The sequence below is a fragment of the Copadichromis virginalis genome, linkage group LG2 (genome assembly GCF_057382275.1).
Source record: "Copadichromis virginalis isolate Kocher_CV1m ecotype Utaka linkage group LG2, C_Virginalis_male_GT1.1, whole genome shotgun sequence".
Classification (NCBI taxonomy): domain Eukaryota; kingdom Metazoa; phylum Chordata; class Actinopteri; order Cichliformes; family Cichlidae; genus Copadichromis; species Copadichromis virginalis.
Genome location: NC_140619.1, coordinates 29,702,125 through 29,713,861, shown reverse-complemented (window position 1 = coordinate 29,713,861; position 11,737 = coordinate 29,702,125). Strand labels below are relative to the sequence as shown.

The window sequence follows — 11,737 nt, the reverse complement described above, 5'->3', positions numbered from 1 at the left end:
GCAAGGAAAATTTTAAAATATAAAATTACATATGTTGAAAAATGATCAGGTCAGGATTTCCGGTTACCCATAAAGACCTCGTCTAGCCATGCCGAAGATTTAAAAAAATGCACATTCATTTATTAATTTATATTTTTATTTTGATATAGTTTAGCTTCTTATTTTAAAGCTTAAATGTTGTTTTTCTTCACTGTCAACTTAATCTTCATACACTAAAAAGAACTTAATTATTCAACCCCAATAAACATGCAAGTAAAACATTTGAGTAAGATACAACTTAAATATATAAAATTAAAGGTTTATTTACTCAAATAAGAAATCGTGAGGAAAAACGTGCATTGTATGAACTAAATGTAAACCAATCAAGCATATTACATTTGCATACTGTATTGAAAAAAACATGGAAAATGTACATGTAATTAAATTAGTTAAAGTCCATATTTTAATTCTATACATCACAGGAACATTAGAACATGTAGAAAACATAGCTGTAGAAATGGGCTGCTTCCCTTCAGTGGCAGCTATGGCTCTGACCAGATAATACACTTCAGTATCATCATTATGGCAAATATAAAGAATTTTTTATTCTCTTAAGCTGTTTAATATACATTTGTAGTCCTTCAGACTACATAGGTTTTTCTCCTATTTTGTCTTTTTCTTTTTTAGTTTCTCACAAAACAAAATCGAACATGGTTCTCCTTTGTAACTCTTTGTGTTGTGAGCTTGATTAACCAGAAAAACAAATGATAAAAATCCTGAAAAACCACTCCAGTGCTCTTTATCATTTATAGTCTGCTCTGATGTAAGACCAATAGTGACATAGGTCAAGCAAAAGCAAAGTTGCTTTGCTCCCCGCTATGTCATGGCTCAAAACGTCCATATGAGGGCAGCAAAAAGCTGAATAATAGCAGATAACTTTCCTGGTTTGGAGTCTTTCAAGTTCAGTCATACAACTGACCTGTCGTTAACAAGATGCACACAGTTTATTTGTCATCATCATTCTCACTGTTAGCTTTTTATTCTTTCCATCTTCTGTTGACACTGTGCCTTATGCTATATATTGCACTTATCAAGTCCGTGCATGAGGTCCTCTATATAAAACGATCATAAAAGATTCATGTCACTATCAAGATAATCATTCTCAGCTACAGTGCCTATCAGCTGTTAGCAGGAAGCTGGCTGAAGTTAATGGAAATGGCCTGATCATTAAGGAAATTGCAACATAAACATGAAAACATATCATCCAACGCTTGAAATACATTGATGGCGACCACAATGCAAGCCAGCTTGCCTGAAAATAAATAAATGTGGTAAAAGCACTTATGAGGGTATGTCTTAATGTACAAAGTAAAGTTTGACCTCGATAAACCCTAAACATTTCTATTACTGTATAGTTATAATTCCATATATAGAGATTTAGTTTAAATCTGTTTAACCTTAAGATGCCTGTTTCCTTTTTTAATCTATTCAAAAATCACCGCTCCAAAAAGAGAGCTGGTATAAGGAATGTTTTACCCTTTACAATCAGCATCGTGGTAAGTTATATATTTAGTTTAAATTTAAGCCAACCACACTCCCTAAATGCAAAATAGATAGCAATGCATTGTTGTTTTGTTGTCTGTCCCACTTTGTCTTCTCTTTTTTGACAATGTGTTAGACACCATGCAACTAAATTGCACTAAGATGTGAGTGTAGAGAGAGGGCGCGGATGCAGTTTCTGTCATTTCTCCTCCAGTAATCTCATTCATTCCCATAACTAGTTCTTGGAGTAACAGATCAAACAAATCGTTCCATTTGAACAGTAGCCCTAAACTAAATATCTGTAAATTGATCACAACATTTGGCTAAGACAAGCAGAAACTCTTTTGCACTGGAGAAGCCTGAACCATACAAGGTTTTCTGTTTTTGGTTTAGTTTATAAACTAGTTGATTAACCATTAACCATTGTTAACAATATTGCTTCACGGAAGGAAACTCTGGGTTTGAATCCAGCACCCAGCTGGGGCCTTTCTTTGTGGTGTTTGTAGGTTTTCCTGTCGTTGCATCATGGGTTCTCTGTGGGTACACAGTTCCACAATCTAAAGTCATGCATCTTATGTTAACTGGTGATTCTAAACCGGCTTTAGGTGTGAATGTGAGCTGTCTGTTTCTGTGTCTTAGCGAGTGATAGCAGCTTCACCAAGTTGTATGTCGTCTTTTGGTGTATATTAGCTGGGATAGGCTCCAGGGCCCCTAAGACGCCAAACTGGATAAGGAGAAGAAAGTGGATGGATGTGTGTTTGCGGCGGGGTGTAGTTTGCAGATCAGCTGCAGTGGGGGTGGGGGGTGGAGTAAAGGGTTCAGGAAATGGCGTTAGGGGAGGTTGACCAACACAGCTAGCCTTCCCTATTTCAGTAGGTTGCTGAGACTTGACAGGAGTTGTTGTGTGTGGTGTGGAGCAACAAAGGCAACTGGAAGGCTGCGCTAATAAAAGCCCTGCAAATAAATATCAGCTGACTTGTAAGGCTGTGTTCTTCGGGTCCTTTTGTTATCGTGTTTTATTATCTCATATGTGATGATGCTGTTATGATGATGTTATATGTTGTATTGCTTCTTCTTGATTTTTGCTATCTCGTCTATCTCGAATGTCTATCTCGAATGTCTTATAACTGTGGTTCATTCTCAGATTTAGTCCCATCACATTGCCGAAATCAAGCTTTAAGGTGCCCCAAAGTCATATATCCTTTATCGGGACAACTTGAAATGGAGGCAGGTGTAGTTCAAACATTTCTGTCAGTCTTCATCTATCAGAGGTCCAGCAGGTTCAGCTCCAGGTCTAGAGTATATATGCTCCCTGCCTCTCCAGGTCTTTGTCTCAACTCTTGTACCTCTATAATGGCCTGTGCTTGACAAACACAGCAGTGTAACTTTTACCTTTTCCTGAAACCCAGCAGGAAAACAAGCGTATAGTGTGTTTGCACTGCTTTGCACTCAAGCTATAACACTAATTCAGATCAGCAGTGAGAGAAACTACTTGTTAGCTGCTGACAGGCTGAAGAGACTCAGTATTGTTGAGGCAGAATATTTTGGAATCCCACTTGTTAAGAGCTGCTCCACTCTGTGGGGGTAAACAAGGACTGCTGCCATATATAGAGCAGTAGACATCCCGTTGTGGACTCTCTCCAGCACTGCTTTGTAAAAAGATGCTAAAATTATACATCTCATGCTGATAAAGAATCGTGTGTTCATGAGTGTTTACATACGTGACTGACGAGCACGTTATTGCTGTATTACTGCCTTTTTATCTTTTGGGTCTACAGTTTTATTGACATTACAAGCAATGAAACGCCTACAAATAGATTCAAGAGTTCAAATAAGTGGATTTAGAGCAGGTTTATTGCAAGTAGGTGCTAATTACATAGGTAGAATTAGAAAGATGTAAAAGGAGGAACTGTCCCTGTGTGGTGTTGCTCCCCTCCTATCTAATAACTGGAGGGGGCTTGCTGGCACTCTAATTAGTGCGAGCAGGTCTTTTAGATTTGCCCTCTCAATTAAAGGAGAACATGTTAGTTTCCAATTTAGCTCCTGTTCCCCTCCCCTCCCCCCATCTGCCCCAACCTGCTTGTTAGATAGAACAGGTCTTTATTCAGCTGCAGTGTTGCGTAGCGAATCTCAGATCATCCTCTCATATCCTGGGAAAGGATTGAATTAGGAAGAAAGCTAGTATTGAGAGCAGACATATTTACATGGTTTTGCTTGTGTTTATAAAAGAGAGGATAAAAGGCCAAGGGAAAAAAAGGGAGAAAGAGGGAGTGGGGATGGTGGGAGGTGTTGAGTTATTTCATGCAGGGGAAAAAGAAAACACGTGAAAAAAATATGATATAAAAAGTGATGTAAAAAAAAGTTGGTTCACTAAAGCTAAAGTCCCCACTTTTAACCACTTTTATACCTTTTTTTAAGAGTGTGATTATGTAAGGGAAGTTATTTTTCCTGAGAAACTGAGACTTCCATGTTTGTTTCCAAAGCAGGGTGCAATCAGCGCTGCCAAAATCTTTTTTTTTTCTCCTGGCTGGACCACTCACTCACTCTCTCACTCTTTCTCCTCCTTTTTATTGTGTTTGTTGTTTTATGGAGGGGGTTAGATGCGGTCCAGATTGCCGTTGCCAATAGAGACAGTCTCAGTTCACCTCCACTCCATTCATAAACAAATCGCTCCGGCTCAGACCTCTGAGCCTCTACCTTAGAACAACAAGCAGAACTGGATTTGTATTTTGAAGTTTCGTCGCCCTGCTAGAAACTTCTTGCTTTCTGCTTCAGCTCTGTTTCACTGCTCCCTCCCTCCTCTCCCTCGTCCTGCTCTCTCTCAGCTTCAGCAGGGGTGGACACTGGCGCTCTGCTTAGTGTGGATCTGTCAGGGGTGGAGTGTGCACAGTTTGTGTGTGCGTGTGTGTGCATGTTTCTGTTGGGAACTTTTTTTTTCTTAGAACACTCTTTCTGAGTGTGAGAGTGGAGAGAGAGAGAGAGACACCCGCGGTGATGTGATTTGACTAAACAAACAGCCGGGCTCACTGCAGTACCTCCTCCAACGGACTCCTGGGACAGGAGAGATTAACCTCAGAGTGAACATCAGAGGGATCTATACATTTGAAGCAGCAGCCCCTGTAGAGACATCTCACTGGAAGTCTCTCCAATTTCCTTCTGCTGGCCGGCAACCTTCTTGGTCAAAGAGGAAAGATTCTTCTGTGTTTCTGGGGTTCGTCTGAAGGTAAGAAGCATACTTCTCTGTCACCGTCAAGTATTTTAGTATAAGTTCCAGCTGCTCGACAGCTGCTGGCAGAAGTAAAAAAGGGCTGTGCAAAGTGTTGAAAATTCACTTATCCTGTACGGGAAGCCCACTGTGACAGATTGACTTTCACAGCCATCTGACATAGATGCACTTCATCCTGAACACTGGACCCAAGTTTCTTATAGCTTTTTTAAACAAAAAATCTGATTCGATTTGACAAGAGAACAACTGTATGTCTTTGTGATGTTGTTGCTGTCTCTTTGTGGTGTTCGTTACCCACATACTTGTGTGTGTGTGTGTGTGTGTGTGTGTGTGTGTGTCTGTGTATACACAACAGCCATTGCAACACTGCGTGAAAGAGCGTAAGCAACCTGTTCAAACGTCAGCAAAGTGATGGCTTGCATCTCTGTACACAGCAACTGTTTGACACTTTGACATTGGACAACTTTAACATTGTTTATTTTCCCACTAACAGAATGCATTTGACAAGGTGTCCCGGGGTCTAGCGTACACACAAACACAGTAGGGTTTATAGTACAAGCTGTTTGTACGCTCTCCACTTTGTGCTTCGCTGCTAAAGGGCTTGTTTGTACAGCCCTCTTCAGTCACCCAGAGTGAACCGGGAGTCCTCTACACCAAACCATTGGTCACTTTCCTCCCTTTTCAATCTTCTCTGCATTGATTCATGGAGAAGCTCATTGAAGAGCCATGGCTGTGAACCGATATCAGCATCTATCACTGTCAACAGCATCCTCTTTGGAGGAATTCCCTTTAAGTGTTAACACATACCACCCTAAATTTATAGTTGTGTTACTCAGTCTCCCTTTTGTAATGTAGATATGTCGTAAAACCAGCAACCTGGTCTTATCTCAAGAATGCCGAGTCCAGCCGGCATAATTAGTTGAATCATCGCTTCCTGTTCATCAGAAGATTTTAGTAGCTGGAACGAGTTATATTGTAGCACTGTGAGCCATTTTAATGGCTGTGACACATGTGGCATACATGTCTTTTCAGTATATTCCAACTAGAGATGGACCGATCCGATATTACGTATCGGTATCGGTCCGATACTGACCTAAATTACTGGATCGGATATCAGAGAAAAATAAAAAATGTAATCCGATCCATTAAATATCACGAAAGCACCTCACAAAACTTGCAACACGCCGTAACTCACCTCAGAACGTTAGCACGTCGGAGCAGTATGCATCACGTGATAGAGCGGCTGTGGCATGCGGGACCTGTCAGTGGTCTGGATAGCATTTGGAGCTTCGCTAGCAACCCGGCATTTCATCTCCGACAAAGTTATCCCGAGAGAAGTAAAGCAAGTGTGTAAGTCCATCTCTGAATGTTTGTAAAGCATTCCTGCGTTAAGCTTAACAAGCGACTGCCTCTTCTTGCTGCTACTTCAATCATGAAACTGCTTAATGATCAGCTGATCGGCTTTTCTGTCGCGAGTCCGTGTCTCTAGTTTGCTTTTGGCCCAGTTTGCACCAGAAAGAGGAAACCAGCGGCTGAACAACAGCAGCACGTTTAAGCTTGATCAGCTGTTGTTAGAATTTATTTATTATTACTTTCTACTCCAGGATCTTTTTCTACGTAGCTGACGCTGGTAACTGTGCAGGGGCGGATCTAGCAAAGTTTAGCCAGGGGGGCCGATAGGGCATTAACAGGGAAAAGGGGGCACAAAGACATACTTTTCTTTCTCATTCTCATTTAAAATGTCTAGCTTTTAATAAATAATTATCTGACAGCCAAAGTTTTAATTTGATGCAAAATGTATAGAAGTCCATTACTGTATATAGTAACTATTAAGTCTAATATATATACCCTAGTAAGCTATAGTACTTTTTCCTTTGGGAAGGTACCATCTGTGCAGTCTGCAATTTTGTTGAAGAAAGATGTTGAATCTATTTAATATTTCTTAAAAAATAATTGATTTCTGTGCATTTTTTTTTCACACTGCATCAAATTAAGGTTGATTACGTCGATTAAGCATCATGAGGTGGAGTGTGAGGGGTGGTTCCCTATTTTTTATTTATTTATTTTTGTTGTTGCTGGGAGTTGGAACCCTATTAGTTAGGTTGCTTAATATTTATGCTAAGTACTCTTTAAAATACCAGAATAGGGAGGATGGTGTAGGTTTAAGTTTATTAGATTGATCAGTATTGCTGTACTATGAAATATTTTTTTTTGCATACAGGTATAACAGAATAGCTTTAGTGTAGTTGTTGTTTTAAACTTGAGTATGAACTTATACAAAATGCAGCAAGATATTTAAAAAACAGTTTTGTTGATTAAAAAACACTATATCGGATTCATATCGGTATCGGCAGATATCCAAATTTATGATATCGGTATCAGTATCGGACATAAAAAAGTGGTATCGTGCCATCTCTAATTCCAACACATGTTTTGCACCTGAAAGCCTTCCCGCCTGACTGTTGTGTATGGTGACTTTGGTATTTGTTGTTGGGTTCGTTAGCTGCACATTCATCTTCTGCATACAGGGGACCTTTTTGACATCTGCTGTAATCAAAATGTTGTTGGCATGTGTTTTGTGGATGCTCTTCTCCTCCTCTACAGACAGGAGTGTCCTTTTGAAGTTTTTGATCTTCTCTGGCGCTGTGAATGTTTCACTCCAGGCACTGTCTGGCATTGTTTTTGTAGATGAACCGCTGGAAGACTGCATGCATGTCATACTTTTACCATCAATGGTGCTAGACTGCATTGCATTCGTTTCATAGCTTTAAAGTCGGCTTCTACTTTCACGGCACCAACTTATAAAACACTTGATCAGCTGTGACAAATCTTTATTGTAAGATTTGCAAAACTTAGTTTAGTTTTGACTCTGACAAGTGGGGATTTTCCTGTCTTGCGTCAGGCTGCTGGTATGTACTCCAGCGGAGTGCTCCTCTCCGGCCCCGATGAAGTGCAGCCCAGCCGGCTCCATTCCCCCTGGCCCGGACCTAATCCGTCGACATCAGCTGTTTCCTGGCTCTCTAGGCCTTCTGCATGCCAGCAGCTTTGAGAAAATGTGCTTCACATTATGACCATGCAGAAAGCATGCCAGGAGTCTGATTTAACTCACATGTGCAGATATGTAACATTTTGAGCTCAACAGCAACTTTTGAAAAATACTGATCCCATTCTGTCCTGTTTTCATTTATCCTCTGTGACTTCAACTCAAAGTTGAGCAACCCTCATCTAAAAAAACTTGTTTACAGAGGAAACACTGAGTTAAAATACTTACACGCTCTCACATCATGTTGTCGTGACACGGATTGGTTCGTTTTTCAGATTCACAGAACAAACTCTGACTCATCCCCTGGTGGACACTCATTGGCTTACTCATTATCCACCACCAATATTTTTTGAATGAGCTGTTGCTTTTCTTAACACTATCAGTCTAGAGCCTCTTTTTACGTCGCTGGTTCTTTCATGCTGTACTTAGATTTTATACTTGAGTCACACAGCTTTAATGAAAAGCACCAAGTGGTGCTGCAGTAAAGCATCCTGTATGGCTGTCCATCTGGCCTCCCCCTCATTGTTTCCCTCCCACTCACACAGAGCTGTCAGGCAGCTGCATCTCATCTTAAGACAGGAAGTGAGTTTGTTCATTGAGGAAACATTAATTTGATTTATTATATATATACTCTTGTCGCACAATAACAAACTTTTGAAAGGGGATCAGCCTAAAATCGCAAAGAAAGGTGTCATAATCATGGAAAAAAAAAACATTGCACTGTGAATACAGTACAGAAAAATACTAGAAGACTATTAAGAGACTACTTCCTCCATAATGACTTATCTTGTTGTAAACACCCAGTCACGTTCCAGGTTTCCTCAGATCAAGATTTAGTAACATTTTAACTAAGATCTAATAACAGCTGCTGAGTTGTCGCTAAAGGGAAATAACAGCCTGACACAAATGAGCTTGTTGTATCTTTTGATGCATTTCTGAAATAAATATTTTTTATTTATTTATGTAACTAAATGCAGTTTGACATAAGGCCAGTATAGAGCATGGGACTGATGTGCTGCACACAGTTTATACCTATTGCTTATTTCCAACCCTTGTCTTTTGTTGGGCTTTTTGTGCAAAAAGAAAATTTATATCATTCATTTACATAAAACCACAATACACTTTGAATGCAAAACTACACTAAATCCACATATTACAAAAATATAGTGTAAAAAAAGATAAATAAAGCTTAAATAAGTGTAAAACCAAGAAACTGATGAGAAAGGTCCACTACATCTTTCCCTTGTTTTCAGTCTATGTGCTAAGCTAAGCTAATCAGTACCCCCAGAGTTGCATTAATGTTTTCACTGAACTCTTTGCAAAAGATGAAAAATATTTATTTCACAAAATATTGAGCTTTTATTTAAAGTGTAGGACTTTGACTTATAATGTGGTCTTTTTTTATTGATTTTCCTGCCTTTACTCAAGTAAATGACTTGACAGCTGTGTCCAACCTTGTATGAGTGTAACATTAGTAAGGTGTTATTATGAGTTCCTCTCTGGATTTATTGCATAAGGATTAATACAGGCTTACTTTCAACAGGAAGTTTTGGTCTCCATCAGATTCGTTTAAAGCACCAGGCTTTCTCCCTGGAGTTTGTTCTGTCCTCTTTCCAACAAAAACATGTTGGAAATGGTGATGCAGTGCAATGAGAAAGGAGGATAAAGGAAAACAGTCTTTTGTGAGATAAGAATATTTTGCACAGTTAAAAATGAAGGAGCATTTTGTTAAGTTAATCTGCACAGTTTAGCTTCACTGAAAGCAAGACACAAAAATGTGGGAAACTGCACAGCAGTTAAAATTACAGAATTTATGCACAAATAGCACAAGTTATCCACTAAAAAGAAATTCCCTGTGACTGTTATTCTTCCTTCTCCGTCTCCTTGGGTTTTTTTTTTTTTTAGGTAAACAGATGGAATTTAAAGTCAGTCAGTCCTAATTGTATTCAGCTGTTTCAATTTCTTTCTTTTTGGGAGGGAGTGCAGGGACTGGAAGTGTGTGTAGGCGTATTTCATTTCTCATGAGGCAGGGGGTCTCATATCGTGCAGCAAAAAAGGAGGGTACCACAATGAACATGGGTGGAGACGTTTTTGGAGGAAAATCTTTGAAGGATGTTGTGTCGCTTATGCTAGCAAATGTATCTGCATGAGCTGCATTATCTGTATACCCTATTAGCAATTTTATTGAGTTGACTGGCAGTGACAAAATCACATCCAGCTGATTTGAAAGAGGAAAACTGACTTCAATGACAGAGGCTGCTTAAGTTTGTAAATCGTAATCCCTTTTTCCTTCATTTTGGTTCCTGAAAAGTCATTAAATTGATCTCAAACGCTAGCCACATCTAAGGCTGTCATTCTACATCCATGGGTTTCACACAGAAGCTCTTTACATCTCCCCCGACTGCCACTACACACAGCATTTACAACTCTGTTTAAAAGGCACTGAACCAAAATCCGCAGTCTCCCAAACATGTGTTGCCTCAGCATGAGTATAGAGTTACTTTGGTTTCTGTGATAAGACCTCACAAGCACTGTGTCCAAATACCGAACAGAAGGAAACCTGTTACAGGAGTACTAGGCAGATTTTTCAGTGCTGATAATGCAAACTTGAGATGGTTTCAGTGCAGCTGTAGCTTTTTAAGTTTCAGCGTACAAGCACTTTTTGTCCAGCAGAGACTTTTCTAATAGTCTAACAGTTTTCTAATAGTGTCCTGCTGCATAATAGTGAAACCTACTTTGAGGTCAGAACAAGTGAGTCACACATCTGAAGAAACCTTTTTAGTCATGACCACAAAAACACAAAAAAATGCCCTTTATACAAGTTGGCTGGCATGAAAATACATCATGACACCTAAGGCTCTGGAGTGGAAAGACATGTGGGGTATGACATGTGCATTATTGGCAAATGGCAACTGTTAGATCATCAGTGAGTGAGAGGTTAGAGATTAAATTTGTTTAGTTTGTTAAAGATGCTAAAATTAGATAGATGAGATCAACTGGAAGGACACTCAAAAAGTGCAGTTATATCTTTAAAGAAAGTGACCCTGATTCAGACCAACGTTTAAGAGCTGCTCCCTGTGTGCTCTAAGCTTTCTGCCGAGGCTGAGGAGGGTGTGCAAATTTTCCGGGCAGTAAAACTGCTTTATTCACACGTGGACTCAGTAGGAGATTATATGGACTTTAACCTGGGGAATGATAAGGTAAAGTCTTCTCGTGTCATTTTTATGCAGATGATCTGCATTTACATTTCAGTAAAAAGAAATGATATCAGGACATAAAAGCATCGATATGCTTAATTTTCTTTAATATTTCAGTGAAAGTAAAACTAAGGCTATTGTGTTCAGACCCAGTGGTGATTGTGCTGATCCTCTCTTGGACTTGGGCCATATGTAAAACCCACAATAACCAACCTTAAATGTCAAACCTGAGTCTGATCTTAAACTAGATAAGGAGATGAATTGTCTCACAGAGGCTTTTATCCAAGGTGAAATCTTATCAGTTTTACAACTCATTTGAAGAGTTACACTTCCTTAACAACATTTTATTTGCACAGTTGTCAAAATGCTGCTAATCTTTAATCAAATACTTATAAAGAGGAGCAACTTTTCCACTCAGCCTCCTTCCCCTGACTCCCCAGTCGTTTTAGGATTCTTTTAACATTTTTATTTATTTTAAATCAGCACCAAGATATATGGCTGAGCTATTGACTACACATTTCACATCAAGGTCATTGAGATTTGTGGAGTCTCTAAGATTAAACTGAATACCAGTTGCAACTGTGCTTTTTTTCTCTGGAGTCATCTCTGCCCATATTAGGTTGAGAATTAGCTGTTTGATGTTTTGGTGTAATGTACAAAGTGCTGTATGAATAAAACTGGATTGGATTCAGACATCATTATTCTTAGTGGTCTTCCAATGTCTTGAGGAGTTCAGGGGTGCAGTGCATG

The 11,737-nt window shown here is 39.4% G+C and overlaps 1 protein-coding gene across 2 annotated transcripts in view; it reads left to right on the top strand.

The window, feature by feature from the left end:
- The first annotated feature begins 4,377 nt into the window (after window positions 1–4,377).
- pdgfrb (platelet-derived growth factor receptor, beta polypeptide) overlaps window positions 4,378–11,737 on the top strand; it is a 30,379-nt gene continuing 23,019 nt past the window's right edge. For both annotated transcript variants that reach the window (XM_085478119.1, XM_085478110.1), the window contains exon 1: window positions 4,378–4,744. The gene's annotated coding sequence lies outside the window, so the exon portion shown is untranslated. The remainder of the gene's footprint in view (window positions 4,745–11,737) is intronic.